The 2380-nt window shown below is 33.3% G+C and overlaps 1 pseudogene; it reads right to left on the reverse strand.

Moving 5' to 3' along the window:
* Positions 1 to 900: 900 nt before the first annotated feature.
* Positions 901 to 1516, reverse strand: LOC149155193 (uncharacterized; annotated as a pseudogene).
* Positions 1517 to 2380: the final 864 nt, after the last annotated feature.

Below are 2380 nucleotides of genomic sequence, written 5' to 3' on the forward strand. Positions count from 1 at the left end.
ATTAAATTTATTAACACATATTTTTTTCATATTTCGCATTTTAAAAAGAGATTTGCATATAATACGATTTCATCTCTCTTAAATCTTAATAAATCCACGATTAAAATAGATTTATATTAACAATAATTCCAATCATTTCAAAAACCCCAAATCTAAGTCATCCAAATAATAATCTTATTTTTTTCCAATCTATTTTTAAATATAAAAAAATTAATATATATATATAAATTATAATCACAACCACCAATAAAATACAAAACTATATTTTCTATTAAAAAATTTATATGAAAAAAATAAGCCAAATACTATCACAGGAACTCTTAACCACACAAAGTACATATCTCTTAACGACACAAACTACAAACTTCAAATAACAATCTCATAAATAAATATATGGTAATTTCACAAGCTCAACAATATTACAAAACACAAAACAATGCCACAATCTCAATAAATCCTTAAATCCAAGTAAGACCTGGTCCCCTACCGCAATTTCTAATTTAAAAAATACAAAATAAAGCAATCTCTCATTTAAAAAAAATACAAAATAGAGCAATTTCTAACGTAAACAGGAAGGGATGCTAAGCAGCAAGTCCCTGCCGAGGTCAACTGAAGACAATATAAAATAAAATCCACAATTGAAAATAATACCAATTTTAGTGGCGCGATACAAATTTTACTCGGTATGACCAAGTCGGGTCAGGTTGACATGTTCAATTCTAAATTTTTCCACAGATGGCATCCATGTTGAGTCAAATGTAAAAATAACTATAAGTAATCTTAACACCGGGCTCGGGCTCATTGAAAAAAGATCCTTAAAAATAACCATAAATAATCTTAACACTGGGCTGATTGAAAAAAGAATCCCAAAACAAGAGATTGCATTATCTAAGAAAATTTCTAATCAGCGGCTTCTAGATCACGAAATATTGGATTTGCAGTAAGTCACTCCGCGAGTGTCTTCACTATACCCTTAACAAGTGCCTGAAACACATTATGTTGTAGCTGGCCGTTATGGTCTTCATCGACACTCGGAAAGATCTGATCATAGAGCAACTCAACTGTTTCATTGGCTTCTAAATGACTGCAGCTCTGATTTGCTAACTTTACCATCTTTATTCATATCCAACTGCTGGAACATAAGATTTTTCACTTCCTCTAAAAGTTTTTCATCTGCCAGAAACTTTCTCGGTTGCAAGCCATTGAGACTTTCTCAGTTCTAATCCATTGAAGACCTTAATATCTTGGATAACAATGGGCTTTAAAGCCACGAATCAGGCAGATCAGGCAGAGTAATTGAGCAAACTGAGCTTGCGCTAATTTTTTGGTCCGTTCCACCCTATGCTTCTTTAAAATGTTTGTCAAGAAGAGAATCACCTTCAAGGGTAACTGTGAAGGGAGGAACACCCATATCGACTCCCATTTGAACAAGGGTAGACCGCAACGCATTTATGCTAAACTTGTCACTGTCATCTGTATGAAGATCTGTGAACAGATTCTTTTCCAAAATTACCATTAACATCTGACCAACTAGTAGTTGAATAAAATAGAGTACAGAGTAATATTACATCTATAAGTAGACTAAAATTTGAAGTATAATTTTCTCTTCGACTTCCACAGGTGCAGTACCTTATGTGTTGTAGTGGTGGCTTCAACAACATTTTCCTTCCTGTCATTTCTGGAAGGGAAGGTCAGTAATAAAAAAGTGTCTAAGACAAGACAATTGGTTGATATTAATAATGATTTAGAGGTGTTATTTTTGCACATAGATAGAGGTATTTTGTTAGAGATTGAGGCCTTTTATGGGGTTGGAAGTAATGCATCATATGGAATCCACACAGCGGTAAATTTATGCATCTATTGTAAATAGAAGCCACAACCTACTTTACAAGCATACAAGCATCATCAAACATTATGCTGAGACATTTTTCTTTTGTTGTTTTCCGGCAACATCAGATAGCCATATGAAATCTGCTTGAAGATTGAATTCTAATCTGATTGTAGAAGGCATATTAGAATGAAGTACAGAATACTATCCCATTTGATTATGCCAATGGAGCTGAGTACCTTTACTCCATCATGTTCCCTGATTTTTAACCCGTGACTCAAATGGGTGAATACCAAGAATTCTTAGATGTTTATTTTGGTGCAACTTATTTCTAGCATTGAAGATTCTATGTCTAGCTCTCAAACTCAGAATAGAGGCTGCAATTATAAAAGGAGCAGTGACTAATATTGCAAGCAATTTGAAGAGTAAACAAATATACCTACCTCATGTCAAACCAAAAGATTCTATGCCTAGCTCTCAAATGCAAAAAGTGATGCCACAATTATAAAAGAAGCAGTGACTAATATTGCAAGCAATTGTACCACAATTATA

This window comes from Pinus tabuliformis, chromosome 9 (genome assembly GCF_031772625.1).
Source record: "Pinus tabuliformis cultivar Carrire ecotype Pingquan chromosome 9, CPIR1, whole genome shotgun sequence".
NCBI lineage: Eukaryota > Viridiplantae > Streptophyta > Pinopsida > Pinales > Pinaceae > Pinus > Pinus tabuliformis.